General features: G+C 42.2%; 1 protein-coding gene and 1 long non-coding RNA gene across 17 annotated transcripts in view; both read right to left on the reverse strand.

Moving 5' to 3' along the window:
* Nucleotides 1-18,523, reverse strand: part of LOC118708759 (serine/threonine-protein phosphatase 4 regulatory subunit 1-like) — an 82,225-nt gene that overhangs the window by 57,879 nt on the left and 5,823 nt on the right. The gene's annotated exons all lie outside the window — the stretch shown is intronic.
* On the reverse strand, nt 14,765-17,962 carry LOC123651591. Its single transcript, XR_006740411.1, has 2 exons — nt 15,979-17,962; nt 14,765-15,931 (listed from the first exon to the last, which is right to left on the reverse strand). It is a non-coding gene; the product is annotated as an uncharacterized LOC123651591 (long non-coding RNA).

Below are 18,523 nucleotides of genomic sequence, written 5' to 3' on the forward strand. Positions count from 1 at the left end.
CATCTAAAAGAAAGGGAGGTTCATCATCCAGGAGAAGGGGAGAGACCAGAGTCATAAAGAAAACAGAATGCTCTTCTAGGTCCACTGGTCCCACGCCCTGGTCACCTCTCCTTGCGGATGGGGCACCTCTCTACCAGGGAACTCAGATGCAAGTGACCAAAGAAGCTCACTTATGAAAATGGCCATGGAGTTCTGTGCAAACAGGTTTAAAATTGTCAAAAGAAAAACAAGTTTGAGCCCATAAGCAAGAATATTACAGGAAGCCTGCCCATGTCTTGTCTTGTCTTACATGTGCCTGTCATACAGCTTCATCCACTCCATAACTCAATGCCCATGGACCAACACCCCTGGCTTGACAACACCCAACCAGACTCTCCACGTGGATGTCTGCAAGCTCCTCTGACTCCCTCTAGCCAACAATGAGCACTAGTCACACAGACTCTTTCTCCTCAATCCTGGGCTTTCCTTCATCCCCTGCTAAAAGCAGGCACCTCATTCCATCCAATGGAGTGGGGTGGCTGAGCCCAGGGACACTGAATTGGATCGAACCCCCTACCTACAACTACCAGCTGTGTGACCAGAGGAAGTGACTTAACCTCTCTACGCATCCAAGTTGTCCTATGGAGGCTGGCTATAAAACCTCACCCTCACTCCAACAGGATGTTGGGAAAATGAGTTCATGTGGGAAAACAGTTGTGGGAAGGGGCCTTCAGTTATAAAGGGAGTAGGAGGAGAGGTTGTCACTCTTGAAAAATCAAAACTACAAGCCTGCCCTGGCTAATGTTTCTCAGTGGTTAGCATGTCGATCCGCACACCAAAGGATCAAGGATTCAATTACCGGTCAAGGACAAAGACCTGTGTTTCAGGTTTGCTCTTCATGGGGTGCGTGTGGGGGGCAACCAGGCAATATGTCTCTCCCATCAATGTTTCTCTCTCTCTTTCCCTTCCCCCAACTTCCCTTCCACTCTCTCTGAAAAAGCAATGAAAAAAATATCCTCAAGTGAGGATTTAAAACAACAACAACAAAAACCCACAGACCTGCATGACCTATGACTGTAGAGTCCAAACTTACACCACCTGCAAAGAGCAGGAGCCACACTGAGCTACCGGGAAGGTCACTGTCCAGATTTACTCCAATTTTGGCATCCTAGCAAGCAAATGAAAGAATCTGTTCTAAAGAGACTGTAACAATCCAATAAGCATGAAATTTCATGAAATAATCCTGCTGAAGATAAATAGGCAATAAAATTTTTCAAACTATACATGGTTCCAAACCATCAAGAAGAGGAAGAGTTAGCAGACACAACAAATGAGAATTTGCACCTCAAGATTAAAAATATTAGAAAAGCCGGAAATGGATTATCAGTAGGATAAAAAAACAGATATCATAATATTCTAGCCCAGTGCTCAGCAAACTCATTAGTTAACAGAGCCAAATATCAACAGTACAGCAATTGAAATTTCTTTTGAGAACCAAATTTTTTAAACTTAAACTTTTTCTAATGCCACTTCTTCAAAACAGACTCACCCAGGCCTAAGTATTTTGTGGAAGAGCCACACTCAAGGGGTCAAAGAGTCACATGTGGCTCGCAAGCCGCAGTTTGCCAACCATGGTCCTAGCCAGTTTGGTTCAGTAATCAGAACATCAGCCTGAGGGCTGAAGGATCCTGGGTTCAATGTCCAGTCAAGGGAATGTACCTCAGTTTGCTCCATCCCAGCTCTGGTCAGGGTGCATGCAGGAGACAACCAATCCATCTGTCTCTTTCACATCAATGTTTCTCTCTGTGTGTCTTTCCTCCTCACTTTCCACTCTCTCTTAAAAAAAAAAAAACAAAAAAAAAAAAAAGGAAAAATACCTTTGGGTAAGGATTTTAAAAATATCCTATAGAATGAAAGGCTAATATGCAAATTGTCCCCTCAGGAGTTCAACCTACCAGGAGTTCGACTGCCTACTATGATGTACACTGACCATCAGGGGATGGCACAAAATGAAGGAAGGCCCTGACCAGCAGCCGGCAGCCAGGGGAAGGAAGGCCCCAGCTGGCGGCCGGAAGGCCCCAATCGACCCTGATCACCGACCAGGCCTGGGGACCCAACCCATGCATGAATTTTGTGCACTGGGCCTCAAGTATATCTATATATCTATATATCTATCTATATATCTATATATCTATATCTATATATAAAACGCTAACGTGCAAATAGAATGAGTGGCAGAAAAACTGAACAACTGAAAAGTCACTATGACATGTGCCGACCACCAGGGGGCACATGCAGAACATGGCAGCTTTTGGCCTTGGAGAGACGGTGGAGCAGGTGAGACCAAGGCGCCAGTTGCTGTCATTAGTGGGAGCCTCTGGTGGTTACTGAAAATTCTTTGCTCCCAAGCACCGCAGTCATGTCCAGCACTCACACCCACTGCTGGGGCTGCCACTGCCACCCACTGCCGGCACCAGGGGCCAGTTCTGATTGTTCAATGGTGCCAGTCCTGATCGTTCAGCGCCGTCAGCGGGTGCAAGCGGTGCCATCAATGTGTGGGAGTGGCGGCAGCAGGAGCTGGGCTGCTGGCAGACAGCGGACCTGGAGACCGCAGCGGGAGGGGCCAGGTGGGGGCTCAGAGGATGAGCAGAGACATGCCCCTGTGCCCACTGCAGCCTCGCAGCCCACAGTTCCTTTCAAGGTGCCCAAATTTGTGCACTGGGCTCCTAGCATATAATAAAATAAAATAAAAAGGAGAGTGTGGGGGTGGGAAGAATAAGTACATTTGAGAAAGAACCATGTAGAAAAGAAAAATAGAAACAATTTGATAAAAAAAAAAAATTTCAGTAGCTGCTTAAACAGCAGTTTAGACACAGTTCAAGAGGGAGTTGGTGAGCTGGAAGACTGATCCGACAAATCACCCAGAACACTAGACAGAGAAATAAAGAGTTGGAAAATACTCAGCAACAATTAAGGCACATGAAAAATGAAGTGCTGCCAGAACCGGTTTTGCTCAGTGGGTAGAGCATTGGTCTCTGAACTGAAAGGTCCCAGGTACGATTCTGGTCCCATCCCCAGTGAGGAGGGTGCAGGAGGCAGCTGGTCGAAGTTTCTGACTTTCTGTCCCTCTCCCTTCCTCTCTGTAAAAAATCAATAAAATATATTTTTTTAAAAAGAAAGAAAAGAAAAATGGAGTGCTAAGGTCTAAAATCCAATAAAAATCCAATGGAAATTATAGAAGGAGGGATTAGTGAAAATAGGAAGAGGCAATACTTAGAAATTATGGGTAAGAGTGTCAGAATGGAAAAAAGTATGAATATCCAATTTGAAGAATTACAAATCCTAAACTGAATGATTAATAATAAATTAATGCTTAGATTGTAGAATACCAATGGCAAAAATATAAGCATCTAAAGGAAACAGAAAAATTAAAGGTTATATCCCAGTTCTCTCATTTATAAAATGTTAGAGGTAAACATATAATCAGTAGGAGTATGGGATCTTGAGTCAAAATACCTGATTATGAAAGCAAGCTCTGTCTCTTATAAGGTATGTCAACTCTGGATAAATATTTCATCTCTGATTTTGTTGTCTCACCCTAAAGTTGAATGCCTACCTGAGATGATTGTTGTAGTGTAGGTTAAATGACATCGGACAGAACAACAGTCACACAGACATAGTTACATAAGCACTCTGAAAACATCAGCTGCAAGTATTATAATTAAATTATTGATATTGTTTGTGTTTCTATCTCCAGTGTTTAGACTAGAGCAATCACAACAACTAGAAAGTGTGCATGTGTGGGTAAGGGGAAGAAGGGGGACCTCCTGGAAAGAAAAACATCAGTGAGGAGACACCTCTACATTAACTCAATCCAGACTCTGTCTTGACTCTTAATCATGCATTTGTGTGGAATTCTCCACGGCATAGGTAAGGCTAAAAGAACTGGACTGAGATTTGGGAGACTATCCCCTATAGGAGAGACAGAGGTTAACAATTTAACCTCAATCAATTTAAGTACCTATTCAAACAAAACAAAAAATATCAGAACTCTTTGAAGGCATACTGCAGAGTTCAGAGAGTTTATAGCACATAATATTCACAATATCCAGGTTACAATCCAACCTTACTCAAAAAACAAAAAACAAAAAACAAAAACACACAGAAAAACATGAACTAGCTAATATAGAAAAAAAAATCAAAACAGATTGAACCTAAAAGAATCTAACTGTTGTAATTTCAGACAAGGATTTTAAAACAACTATCTCTCTCTTCCTCTCTGTAAAAATAAATATATATATATATATATATATATATATATATATATATATATATATATATATATTTTAAAATAATAAAGCAACTATTATAAAATGCTTATGCACGTAAAGGAAAAATATGCCTAAAATGAATGAAAACATAAGGAATTTCAGGAAAAAAATATGTTAACTATAAAAAGACACCAAATAAAAATTCTAAAATGGAAATATCTGAAACTCAAAAATTCATTGCATGGGCATACCATACCAGAGATGATAAAATAAAGTCCCCAAATTCTCCAAATAAATGTACATAATCAAGGATCTGAGCAAATCCCAGGAAGATAAACACACAGAAAACCACACATAGAAACATCCTAGTCAAACTGCTAATAACCGAAAATGATAATCTTGAAAGCAACAGAAGAAAACAATCATTACATACAAGGAACAATGATTCGCATGATCTCCGACTTCTCATCAGAAACACTGGAGGCAGAAGACCTTCTAAACACATCTTTAAAGGACTGAAAGAAAAACTGTCAATCCACAACCTCATATTCAGTGAAAGATCCTTACAAAATTAAGATGAAATAACACTATCAATTAAAAAAAGAACAAAAACAAAAACCCTAAATTGTTTTTATTTAAAAATTTTTTAATATGTTTTTATTGATTTTTTAGAGAGAGAGGAAGAAAAAAAGAGAAATAGAAACAGTGATGAGAGAAATATCAACATTGATCGGTTGCCTCCTGCACACCCTGCAACATGGAGCCGACAACCCAGGCATGTCCCCTGACTGGGTCTGAACCAGTGATCTCTTTGTGTATGGTTTGATGCTCAACCACCAAGCTACACTGGTTGGGTACTTTTTACATTTTTTATTTATCTATTTATTTTTATTGAGGTAACACTGGCTAATAACACTATATAAATTTCAAGAATTTATTTTTAGCATACCCTTTAAACACAGGCAGCCAATGTAATCTACAGAAAAGCTAAAAGCAGTTGTGCAGAATGAAAAGGAATGACAATTTGGAAGTGTTATTTTCAAATGATATCGAGAGCATTGGAAATGGCAAATATGTGGGTAAATTTTTTAAAATATTTTTCTCAAAATTTCCTCAAAACATATATGATGCTTAAAGCAATACAAAGCAGAAATTGTGGAATTTAAACCTTGCAGATATACTATATAATAAAAGGTATAACACAAAATAGGAGGGGGAATAATTGGAACAGTTGTCAGGTTTCAACGTTTTACATAAAGTGGCGCATTATTAACTCTAAGTAGACTGTTTTTATCTCTGCAGCTAAACTCGGAGGCCTTTAAACCCTGGGACTGTGTCAGATAAGCCTGGAACACAGCAGACACTTAATAAATACTGGTTTCTATAGAAATCAGTCTCCTGAGACTTTGATTACCGGGATTCAATTCATGAGAGTCTAGCAGCCCCTGAGAAAGCTGAGAAAATCTAGTTTCCACAAAAATGAGGTGCAGCAAGTAGCCTAAAGCTGCCTGCAGCTGCACCCACGTGAATTATAAAGCAGCCGAGACATTAATTCATTCAGTTCTGCTTGCAAAAATGAGAGATCTTGGCTTCAGAAAAGAGAGAAGGCAGATCAAAGACTATAATATAACTGCTAAAATAAAATAATGAATTCTAACATTCAATATAAAGTACATGACTTATTCAAAAATATCCAATCATCCTAATGAATATAGTAGAATTAAATTTTGGTAATTCATATTATGTACAGGAGGGGCAGAGAAAGGAAAGAGATGTAAAAATTCATCTGAAATAGTAAGAAATCTGAATTATGGGGATTTGTTTTATTCTAAGAAATGGAATGGCAGCTTTAATCCTCTCCAGAACAAAGAGAATCAGCCTCCGTGCTATCACTGATGGGGCCGCACACTCTCAGACTGCTCAGCCGCCAGCCAGCCAGGCTGCAAATCTACAGCCTGTCACCTGGCCTCTGAGGATGGACAGCTTGGGACAGCACATCCCCACGTGTGACACATGGAAGGTCCATTCAATGCCACTAAATCACACAGTGGGAAAATTATCCCTGGTTCACTCTGATTAAATCAGAGGAAGCTGCTCTTGGCACTGGCGTATGAGCACTTCCCGGACGCTGGTGAATCTCCTTCTAACACAAAGCAGGTCTCAGGTTTGCAATCTTTGCAGGCAACTGTGGTCAGTCTAGATTTTAATTGTGTTATTTTATTTTTTGTCTTTTTATTTTGGTGAAATTTCATATCAAACAACTGACATAAGTCTTGTAAAATGTGTTTAAATTAAAAAATTATCTGACATAAAGAAAAACATAGGTGGTATATAAAGCAGAAATCGGAGAAGCAGGACACAAATGACTGGCTTCTGAAAAACACTGCATTCACGGAATCCAAGAAAAACATTCCCATCAATAACATCATGTTCATATGCGAATGGCAGTGCCTTTTATTCCAAGTACTGAAAATCAACTTGTTTTTTTAATATACAGGCAGTCATTTTCTCTTGTGTGACTCACCATCCTGGCCCCTTTCAAAATGAAAAAATCCTACATGAGTCCACATTCATAGGATTATCTATAATATTATTACTATTTACCTGGAAACAATGTACTGGATTTTTTGTACTATAAATAAAAGGGCCAGAGTTTACTAAAATGGACATGCAGGAGATATTTGGGTTTGCTGGCCACCAAATGAGTGACCAGAGCCAGCATTATCTTCAAGGCAATTTTGAAGGCATTCTGACCAAGTACCAAAATTAACAACCTCTTCCCATGATGTTTTAATGTTTTCTTTTTATAAAGTCTTTAAAAACAAACTAATTTCATCAACAGCTGATTAACTATATAATAATACTAAAGGTCAATGCACAAAATTAGTGCACGGGTAGGGTCCCTAAGTCTGGCCATCTATCAGGTGGATCAGGGTCCCCGTCTTCTGGCCATCCAGCCTCCTCCTTCCCTAGCTCCCTCAGAGCCCTGCAGCCTGGTGGTCATGTTCCACCAACTTCCACTCCACCCCCTGGTGGTCAGCGCATATCAAAGAGAGAGATCAAACTCCTGGTCTGCTAGTTGAACTCCTGAGGGGACAATTTGCATATTAGCCATTTATTATATAGGATTATATAGGATAGCAAGATTTTCAGCCTCAGCACTATTGAAGTGATCATTCTCTGTGTGGGGCTGTACACTGTAGAGTGTTCACCTCACTAGATGCCAAGAACACCCATGCTTTCCCCAAGTTATGACCATCAAAAATGTCTCCATGCCCTAGATGATTTGGCTCAGTGGATAGAGCGCCAGCTCACAGACAGAAGGGTCCTGTGTTCAATTCTGGCCAAGCACACATATCTCGATTGCTGGCTCCATACCCAGACCTGATCATGGGGCCATGCAGGAGGCTACCAATCGATGTCTCTCTCACATTGATGTTTCTCTCTCTGAGTCACTTCCTCTCCCTTCCACTCTCTCTAAAAACCAATGGAAAAATATCCACAGGTGAGAATTAACAACATCAACAAAAGTGTCTACAGACATTGCCTTGTGTCCCTAACTGAGAAGTGCTATTAGAAAGACATACCAAGTGTTAAAATCTAGCCCTACACACTTGCCTGAGCAGCCCCTGGTGAGTGATGGTCCCACAGAGAGAGGTTTCAGGTCAGCAGTAATGACCTGACCTACCTTTGCCGCTCTGACCTCAGCACCCATTCTTCCTTTTGCCCGGCACACCCTTTACTTTGGCCATGAGGCTCATTGTTACCTCCCAAACGATTCAGTCACTTCCTTGGCTAAGGGCTGTTGCCCTGTCTGGGGTCTCCTTCTGCCTAGAATTCTCCTCCCCAAGACATCCTCTCTGATAACTTCCTTCTCCTCTTTAGAATCTTTGCCCATTCATTCTCTCAGGGGGTCCTCCCTGACCACCTTATTTTGAAACTGCAAGCCTCCCACCCACACCCCCCCCACCTTACCCTGGTTTACATCCTATTTTTTTCCAGAGAACTCATCACCTTCTAACACACAGAATGTTTACTTTCCATGTTCACTGTTTACCAGCTGGTCCACTCTCCCACCTCTGCCCCTGCACCTTCTTGTGATTTGTTTAAAATACAAAAGACAGCCAAGACCGGTTTGGCTCAATGGATAGAGCGTTGGCTTGGGGACTGAAGGGTCCCAGGTTCGATTCCAGTCAAGGGCATGTACCTTGGTTGCGGGCATATCCCCAGTAGGGGGTGTGCAGGAGGCAGCTGATCAATGACTCTCTCTCATAGATGTTTCTAACTCTCTATCTCTCTCCCTTCCTCTCTGTACAAAATCAATAAAATATATTTAAAAAAATAAAATAAAATAATAAAATACAAAACACAAAAAAAGTAACATTGACCATGACTGCCTTTGTGTGCTTTCCATGCTGTGACCAACTTGTGAGCAAAAGCTGCTTTCTAAGTTTTTGCCCCATGTTAAGTTCATTGGCAAGTTTATACAGGACATCACTAACCTTTACCAAAAATGATTAGCAATTTAAAGTCAGCAGAGACCATCAGAAGGGCTTGCAAGAACTATCAGTTTGATTCACAGGGTGGGCGGCCTCTCTATCACACCTTGTGCTCAGCACCCTGTGCCCTGCCCACACCGCATGCCATCATGTTTCCCTGGGCCGTATGGCCCATATCCCAGCGACTTTGTTACATCACACTCAGCAGCTTTGGCTGCCACCTGCCCTCCGGGGGACAGTCCAAGTTTAGAAACCCAGCTAACCAGCTAAGAGATATGCAGCTCACCTACTCTTTCCAACCAAAACCAGGTGGTCCTGGAGCAGCATTCTTGAGCTCACGCAACCAAAGACAAGACTGAAACTTCTTCAATAAGGTCCTGATCAATTTGCAAAGAATAACAGTGACTAGCCAAAACAGGTTTGGCTCAGCGGTAGAGCGTCGGTCTGCGGACTGAAAGGTCCCAGGTTCGATTCCGGTCAAGGGCATGAACGTTGGTTGCGGGCACATCCCCGGTAGTGGGTGTGCAAGAGGCAGCTGGTTGATGTTTCTCTCTCATCGATGTTTCTAACTCTCCATCTCTCTCCCTTCCTCTCTGTAAAAAAATCAATAAAATATATTAAAAAAAAAAAAAAAAAAGAAGAAGAATAACAGAGTCTAGCATCCTTTGACCCTGATGTTAGGTAAGCAAGGGGGAAAAAGGCTCTTCCCTGATTAACAATCTCACTAGAAAAACAATTTCTGGAATTTAAAACTCAAGGAAAACAAGGATTTACTCCCCTCGTGCTTACTAGTCATTCAAGGCTTACCTTCTGAAAATAATGAACACTGTCAGTATATTCATCATTTAAAGCAGACTTGGCATAAAATAAACTGCCTGAGGACGCTCTAGTGAAAACACATAATGAGTCCAGGAGCACCTGCCTATGTATCAGTGGTTTTCACAAAACTCTTACCTGTTTTAAAACACTAAGTACGGATTAATGTTTTTTGTTTGTTTGTTTGTTTTTTTATATATTTTATTGATTTTGTACAGAGAGAAAGGGAGAGGGATAGAGAGTTAGAAACATCAATGAGAGAGAGTCATCGATCAGCTGCCTCTTGCACACCCCCTACTGGGGATATGCCCGCAACCAAGGTACATGCCCTTGACCAGAATCGAACCCGGAACCTTTCAGTCCCCAAGCCGACGCTCTATCCACTGAGCCAAACCGGTTTCGGCCGGATTAATGTTTTAAGTACAATGCTAGTGAATGTGTTTACAGGTTCAAAGTACAGCTGATACAATCTAGTAAAAAGAAAGAAAATAAATTGTATAGGTCATTTTGCATCAAGAAGAGGATCAAGGATCTAGGACAAAAATAGAAAGATTATAAAGAGCAAACCCACCTCAAATATACTATCTTCTGCATGGCTAACGTCATGTGACAACAGTAAACTGTAATTCAATATTCAACAGAGGACTAGTGATCAGAGATGAAAATGGCATGGTCCCCCGACTCCAAAAACTCCCAAGGGAACACGATTGTCATACACATAACAACGCACAATTCTCCAAAGCAAGAGCCAAGGATGAAGGTGTAAATAAACTGGGGAGGTAACCAGGCCCGCTAGGAAAAGGGAGAAGAAGATGGGAGATGCTTCGCTAGAAGTGACATTTGAGTTAGGTTTGGAAAATCAAGTAGGAATCTTGATCTTGGAAAGAAAGAGGATCTGGGCCAGGGACAAAGAACATTCCAGACAAAGGAGAGAACAGGGTGGAGGAAAGTGCACTGAGCATCCCCTTCCTTCCAGGAAGACAGAGATTTCCCATGGAGCCACCAAGCCCTGACTGAGCAGCCTCGCTAGAACTGGTTTTAAGTCAAAAGATGAGAAAAAATAAACACAATAAAACATACCCAGTGAGATACCTTTATTGGCCCAGACGTGAACAGAGGTAGAGACGGAGGCAGAATGTTACAGCGAGTCTAACCCGGCAAGCATTTTCATTAAGAATCCCTTCTCCAGGCATACCCAATATTTACGATTCTCCATTCAACATGTCACCCTGTCACTATAACTCTAGGTGAGATATGCCACCTTGGGCCAGCCCAATTATCCATTCGATCCAATATCTGTCTCTGACACGGCACTGGGGGACATTGGCTGGAAGGACATGATAGATGTGGCCCACTCTGTCCGTCTTAAAATGTTAGGGGATTAGTGGCTCACCATCAAGAAGGAGGTAATTTAGTCTACTTGCCAAATTTGTACTTAAAAACAACAACAGAGGAATGTATTAATGTAGAACTTACATAATTGATCATTTCTTGGAGCTTCTCATTAGCTACTCCTCAATGAACAACAACCTGGTCTCTGCACGTAAATGATTGGGGGGAACGGGAGTAAACCATTCATTAATATGTTATTTAAAGTGGTCTCATTGTTCTTGCTAACAGGCTTATAAATCCAAATGCAGATTCCTAAATTGGGACTACTTCTAACAGAGTAGACCAACCTGATCCATCTGAAAGATAAAGAACACCCCCGATTCTTCGCTGTCTTTGGGGGGAAACTGAGGCCAACACAGTGCAGGTCCTTGTTGACTTAACTAAATTTCAACAGCAAGTTGCAAAGGCAAACTTTCTCCACAGAAATGCTATTCTCTAACAAGACCCAGGCTGATTTATCAGCTCTTGTATAAGCAAATCCGGCCAATGCATAACGCTTCATATTGCAAATCTTTGAGGGCCACCGATGGTTATTACCAGCACAGCACAATAGCTGGCTGGAAAGACCAACTTAATTCATGAGCAGCCGTCCTTTCTACACCGTGCATACATGGAAATTCCTCTTTGATTTGTAGCTTTAATCACAGCTTCCAAAGCCTGTCATTATTTATGAGTCTGACTTTTACACTGACGGTCAATGGGAAACACTTACACCGGCTACCTGGTAGGAAAGAACTCTGCAGTCCAGGCACATCATGTGCTCCATTTTGATACTGCACACCTGTTTTCCTGCCAACACACCGGCTGGGAACAGAGTCGGGGAGACTGGAGTGCTAGAGTCTATTATACATTGTACTAATGAGTGAAAAAATCTATACTAATAAAAGGGTAATATGCTAATTAGACCGGGAGATTTTCCAGAAGACATTTTTTTTTTTACATTCTTCCAGTCAAAGCCATGGTGGTGGGGCAGAGGCAGAGGCAGAGGCAGAGGCAGTTAGGGGTGATCAGGCCCAGGCGGGGAGGGCAGTTGGGTTGATCAGGCTGGCAAGGGGGCAGTTGGGGCAAACAGGCAGGCAGTTGGGGGCAAGGGAGCTGGCAGAGGGGGGTTGTTGGGGGCAATCAGGCTGGCAGGGGAGGGCAGTTGTGGATGAGCAGGCTAGTGGGGGTGGGGGCATTTGGGGGTGAGGAGGCTGGCTAGGGGGGTAGTGGGGACAAGCAGGCCAGCAGGCAGAGTGGTTAGGGGTGATCAGGCAGGCAGGCAGATGAGCAGTTAGGAGCCAGTGGTCCCAGATTATGAGAGGGATTCCAGATTGGAGAGAGTGCAGGCTAGGCTGAGGGACAATCTACCCCCGCATCCTCTCCCCCGCACGAATTTCAATGTCCACTGGTATTACTTAAAAATGCAGCAACTTCTCTAGGCTGCCTTGAGACAGACTAGAAAAGAAAAAACGGTTATGAAAGAAAGCAACCTATATGTGCATGTGCGTCTCTACCTTCAGACTGTTCAATATATTTAAAACTATCAAGTAATGCTGGCCAGCATGAAGTCACCTCTCTACTGACCCCTTCACCAAACTGCCGGGAAGGTGGCCTTCATCCTCCTGGAAAGCAGCAAGTCCCACTCCTGTGCTACACCCCACACTCTGCACTCATCCACCTCCTTTCTGCTCTCTGCCATCTTTCCCTTTTCACTAACTCCTTCCCCACAGTTCAGTCATGCTCCCCCATGCCTTGATTTTAAAAATCAATATGGGGGGGGGGGGGTGTGTGTGAAGTATAACATTCATATAGAAAAGAGTATAAATAATGAATTTTCACAAACTAAACACATCAAGTAACCAGCATTCAGCACAAGAAAACTGCTAGCAGCATTTTCTAAAACCCATCATGCTCCCTCCACCCACTTCACCTCCCTCAACCCACTTCACCTCGGGAATGACCACTCTCCTGCCTCTTTACCAACTAGATTAGAGTTGCTTGTCTTGTCCTTTGTATCCACAAAATCATGTAGGTTGTACCCTTCTCTGTCTGGTTTCTTTCACTCATGGTTATGTTGGTGAATTTCATCCACATTCTCACCTACAGTTGTAGATCACTCGTTCTTACAACTGCCTAGTTTTCCACTGTGTAAACACAACCACAATTTATAACCCATTGTACTCACGATGGACATTTGGGTGGGTTTTAGCCTTTGACTATTAAGAATAGTGCTCCTATAACCATATCTTTTTGAGAGCGTATGTCATGTTTTGTTGGAGATATAACCAGGAATGGAATTGTTGGGCCGTTCAAATCCTTCTTTTCTTTTCTTTTCTAACATTTTCAGAGTAGATAGAAATAATGCACATGTGCTCTGGGCTCTTCTACCCAGGAAGAAAAGCAACTGACCTCAACCCTTCCAGCCCCTCCAGCCACTGATTCTTGAAAAGCTGCACCCCCTGTCAGGCTGTCAGCTCCCAAGAGCAGTGGTAGGTTTTGTACCACTGCCTGGGTTACTTCCTAGAACAGAAATCCCAGCAAAACATCCCTGGATGGCCTACTGCCTCTCAGGTCAAGTCTAAGCCCTGTGGCCGATCAGGCATTCTTCCCTGTACGCTCTCTACCCGTCCTCCCAGTCTCATCCCATTCTTCTCTTCGGAGACACCCCTTGTTCCCCAGACCTTCTCACCATGACTCTACCTCTCTCTGTCTGAAATGTCCATCACCCACTCAAAAGGCACCCCCTTCCTACTCCAGGCAGATGGAGTCACTATTTTCTTAACGCCCAACTCTCTGTCTCTCTCCTGATAGACGGGCGCTGCGTTATCTCTGCACAGGCACCTCCCCTCCAGGAAAGAGCATCTCTAAGGTAGAACCCAAGGCTGCTTCCTACTTCTTCCCCCAGTGCTCTCCGCAGGCTGGCACCTTGGAGGACATGGAGAAACATTTGTTACATGGATGACTCACTTCCCACATGGAAAGCAACCACCTGCCCTCATCTCTTTTTTTTCCCCCCACCAGGGTTAAGACTAAGTGTGTTTTAAAGGTCAAAACCACTTTCTCTTTCACTAGCTGGGTTTTGTTGCAGATTTTCTGTTTAAAATATCTTAATTTGTGATGTAGAAAGCCATTTAAATTCTTTTTAAACAGAGATCAGTTCAGGGAATCTCTGATCATCTGTTTGCCTCACAGGAAATGGAAAATGCAGACAACAAAAGTGAAATGCATTGCGATTTCTCAGAAGGGAAGCAAAAGCTGATTCTGCTTCCACTGCTCTGACTCTTTTGTTCCTTGCCACCCTTATCCTGCTGGGAGAAAACAGGTAATGTTTTTTATCCTCAGCACAGCAACAGGAAAAATGAGACGCGAAATTTGAGCAACTGGTCAAAGGTTACTCAACAAAGCAGAGGTTGCGATAGCAAAAAGCTCAGCTCTTCAAACTAAATCTGATAGGAAAGACAGCCTATTAGATTGGCTCAGCTAATTGACAGACTTATGGGCTCTGATAGAATGAAATCAGCTTGATTTAAAACAGGGGTTGGCAAACTACACCCTGTGGGCCAAATCCAGCCCACGGCCTATGTTTGTAAATAAAGTTTTATTAGGAAACAGCCATGCCCATTTGTTTATGTTCTGTCAGCGGGTACCTCCAGGCTGTCACATCAGAACTTCTGGCTCAAAAAGCCTAAAATATTTACTATCTCAATCTTTACAGAAAAAAAAAAAAAAAAGTTTGCCCATCTTTGATTTAGAAAATAGTTTGATGTCTAGATTTTGTTCTCTTTCCCAAGATCAACATATTCAAGTTCCTGTTCCTGTTCAAACTATTTCACTTAATGGGAGGTCTTTTTTTCTTTCTTTCTTTCTTTTTTTAATTAACTATCTTGATTCAAGTTTACAGGAGAAAAAAAGTTCAGTGGTTTGGTTTCAGGCTCAAATTAGTATAGTTTCTCTGCTTTGGGGGCATGCAGCTTGATTGTGGTCCTTAAGCAGAACTTTCTCATAACCTGGAACAAAGTGGGCAGATGCAATGCAACTCTTTTTGCTCTGGAAGATGTCTTTTATTCCAGCTCGAACATATACTGCTCCTTCCAGCACTAAGATTGAAAGAGTCTATCTTTATTCCTCTGACTTTTCTCACCAAAAGGTCCAATATCATTTGTTCACATCTACTTCCAACTTTTTTCACAGGTAGCAGCTCTTAAAAACTAAACATTTGAAAAGAAATAGTGTTCCCCTAATACTAACATATTCTATAAGTCTGTCTTTTGAAGCTGAATGCATCCAATAATAATTGCAGCCAGTTTCAGAATTGCAATCCAGGTTTCCAACTCTCTGTGCAGATTTTAAAACTTTGTATTGTATTATGGAAAACTTTTTAAAAACCTTATATTATGGAAACTTTCAAATGTATGCAAAAATAAAACAGTATAATAAACCCCCTTATACCCAACAATCAGCTTGAAAATCGATATTCTACTATTTTTCCCGTTATCCTTCTTCCCAACTCTTTGCTTGTTTTTTGTTTGTTGCAGTATTTGAAAACAGACCTCACACATCTAATCATTTCATCCATAAATATTTGTTTCTGTTTGATATGACCCTTCTCCTTTGAACAAAACTGTGACACCACTATTATATCCAACAAAATTAATAATAATTCTTAACATAATCTAATACCCAGTCCAAATTCAGTTCTCCCCAACTGTCTCAATAACATTTTTTTATAACTGGTTTGTTCAACAAGGGATCCAAATTTAACCACAAACTATATTTTGTTGCTAGGTTTCTTTATATCTATAATAGGTCCCCCTCAATTTTTTTTCACCTACTACTGGCATATACTAAATTCTAACTAGCCAAGTAAACCTTACCAAGAGTAATTCTTCGTCAGCCTCCACATGATTGTGAGCACACCCAGACATTCACAAGCCCGTACGCCCCGTAGGCATGGGTTCACACAGCTCCACTTTCCATATGCACACCACACAGCTCCACTTTCCATATGCACACCACACAGCTCCACTTTCCATATGCACACCACCAGCGGGACCAATACACCAGGCCATCCACACACACTGCTCTCAAGAGAAGGAAGTTAGATTGCTTCAGCAACCTAATTCTCTAAAATTAAATCTTTTCTATGTTGCAATGGCCCGAAGACTCAGAATGATTTAAAGGAACAAGGCATCCATTCATTATGGCTTCTTTTTTAAGTTACCCAAATTTAATCAAGAATCACAAAGTAAATCAGACAAGCCTTCTAATCCGTTACTGTCACCGGTAACAACACTAATTGAACACCTAGATCATGCAGAACATTGGGTTATAAAAAGGATGATCTGTATCCCTGCCCAAAGCCACATGTGGCCAAAATGGAATGGTTATTGCATCATTTAGATAAACATGCCCAAGGATGATAAGAGGCATATAACAACCCAAACCAACACCTATGCCCCTGCCATCAGGTTAACACTATTTGTGAGGTCTGGGTGATGGAATAATATGAACAAGAGTCAGGACAGAGACTGATGGCTAGTTCTATCATGTATGTATTGTGCCACATGGGATAAGTTACTTAAGCTCTCTGACTCTCAGTTTCATCATCACCTACCTCACTGAGTACCAGCTGTTCACTCTGAACCAGAAAATCTTATATGGAAGTCTAGCAAAAATGATTATTAAAATAACAATAACATCACTGAATATAATACTCATTATGCCAGGCACTGGGCTGAAATGTTTTATGTGTACTATCTCATCTAATCCTCACATCAGTCCTATGAGTCATATCCCTATTCTCATGTTATTTTCCAGATGAAGAAACTGAACAAAGTGAGTGATCTGCCCAAGCTGATGCAGCTAAGGGAAGGAAGTGGGTCACAGGGCCTCAGGATTCCTGCTGTCAACCATGGCAGCATGTCTCCCAAATACCAACACAATGAAGTGTAAAGTGGGACCCAGGGCAGCATAAATTATTGGGAGAGAGAGGGTCAGGCTCGCATTTTATGGCTATTAAAGCAATTACATTGTTAGTTCATAAGGTACAGCACCCCACAACCCAAACTCCTGCCCAAACAGGAAGCCCCAGGAGGCTCCCAGAATTACCCTACTCAAGGCCAGGGTATGTTCAGAGCCATAATGGTAGTTTCCTTCCTAACTGGGGCAAATCTTCAGCTGCTTGCTAAAGAGTATTTAAAGCCATTTTTATTACATGTCTCTAAAACCCAATATTTGTTGAAATAGGACCAAAGTAAAATCATAATAATTTTTCCTATGTAATCTCTGACTTCCTTTTTATATGGCTATTGTATACAAAAAAGACTGAAGGAAGCTAGCCGGCAGGAAAGAGCGCCAATTGCCTGCAGCCACCATGCTTTGAGAAGCTCACCCAGCTAAGTGGAAAAGGCAACTGGAGGACTGAGGACCTGGGCAACAGCCCCAGCAAACCTCTGGCCCATAGCCATGGCAGTGAAGCCAATTTGAACCTTCGTACCTCCTCAGATCTCACCCAGGCTACACCCTGAACTGTAAGAAATAATAAAATGCTGTTGGTTTAAGCCACCATGTTTTGGGATGGTTTGGTAGATAACTAAACAGCCAGAAATCCACTTTTCCAGCCAGAATGAATATCACATCTGAGTAAGAGGTACCTTCACAATAGTAGCTCACTATGGTTTATCAATAGAAATGCTACATTCCTTCCATTCAAGGATGCCCATCCACTGAAACATTCAGCTCAGTAAACCCAGTGCCTACACTGTACCTCACTCGGTCAACAATGTTAAATGATATAAACCACCATAGTAATGGCAGTAATAAGGGCAGCTAATATTTACCAACTTACAAGGCTTCATACTAAACTTTTTATTAATTTAACCGTCACAAAAGCCTTTATGGATCACTAATATGACCATCTATAAAATGGGCATATTAGTGATCACTTTCTGGCCATTTGACTCCAAAGTTGTGCTCCTAACCATCACTTTCAGTGCCCCTTTGAGTACTATTCTACTTTTCAAAAACTGCCTCCCGGAGAAACCAAGATGGCGGCATAAGTAAACACCTAATCTGCTGCCTCGCACAACAATTCCAAAACTACAACTAAAAGACAGAATGGACATCATCTAAAACCACAGGAAAGCTGGCTGAGTGGAAATTCTACAACTAGAAGGAAGGAGAAAAGCTCACGGAGAGTCACAGAGGAGCTGCAAAGGGCTGAGGTACTGAGACACACATGCGGAGGGCAAGGGCAGCTGAGTGCCTGGCTGGCTTTGTCTGGCGGAAAGGAAAAGGAAGCTCCCGACTGCACCGAACCCCAGTTCCGACTGTACTGAACCTGTTCCAGGCGAGACCCTGTGGACCCAGGCTAATAATGGGAGAGTCTGGACAGTCAGGTAGAGAGAAAGGCACATGGAGACCCGGGGGAGCCTTGGAGGGCAGGGTCTGGAGGCATGTGCACACAAGTGAGTGCAGAGAGGGCTGACTGTTGAGGTTGCCGCTGGCTTTCCCTAGCAGGAGGGAGTTAGAAGCTCCTCACTGCACTGAACCCCAGTTCCAGACAAGCCCCTGGGGACCCAGGCT

Source organism: Pipistrellus kuhlii, unplaced genomic scaffold (assembly GCF_014108245.1).
Source record: "Pipistrellus kuhlii isolate mPipKuh1 unplaced genomic scaffold, mPipKuh1.p scaffold_m20_p_63, whole genome shotgun sequence".
NCBI classification, from domain to species: Eukaryota; Metazoa; Chordata; class Mammalia; order Chiroptera; family Vespertilionidae; genus Pipistrellus; species Pipistrellus kuhlii.